Consider the following 477-nt stretch of genomic DNA (forward strand, 5'->3'; position numbering starts at 1 on the left):
AATAGCAACTCTGTTTCCGCTGAATGTGTGTAGATTAAAGCATCAGTTTTATTGAAAATGAAGTCTGCCAAAAGTTATTTTTGTGTTAATGGCGGGATGCAGACCTCGAACTTCTCAACTGCAGACTTGTAAATTCTTTCTCGTATTTCTCGCGGAAAGAAATTGGCAACAGAAAGAGCCTTTGGAGGCGCAGGTCGCTGTTTCGAAATAGCTTTGGAGGATGTAGCACATTTAATTTGACGATCAAATGGGCAAAAGGAAAGAATTTTTCTGACAAGGATCAATGGTGGAGAGATTATGGCACTCCCCCCCCCACACACACACCATCTAACAAATTATGTGATCCGATACCATTACTGATGATGTTTATGTTTTTATATACACAATCTTATTTATCTTAAGAAATCCAGTGTGGTCTAGTGGCTAGGATACGCGGCTCTCACCCGCGAGGCCCGGGTTCGATTCCCGGCACGGAAA

General features: G+C 42.3%; 1 non-coding gene across 1 annotated transcript; it reads left to right on the forward strand.

The window, feature by feature from the left end:
* Positions 1–405: 405 nt before the first annotated feature.
* On the forward strand, positions 406–477 carry TRNAE-CUC (transfer RNA glutamic acid (anticodon CUC)). The gene has a single exon. It is a non-coding gene; the product is annotated as a tRNA-Glu (tRNA).

Source organism: Penaeus vannamei, chromosome 6 (genome assembly GCF_042767895.1).
Source record: "Penaeus vannamei isolate JL-2024 chromosome 6, ASM4276789v1, whole genome shotgun sequence".
In the NCBI taxonomy this organism is placed as follows: domain Eukaryota; kingdom Metazoa; phylum Arthropoda; class Malacostraca; order Decapoda; family Penaeidae; genus Penaeus; species Penaeus vannamei.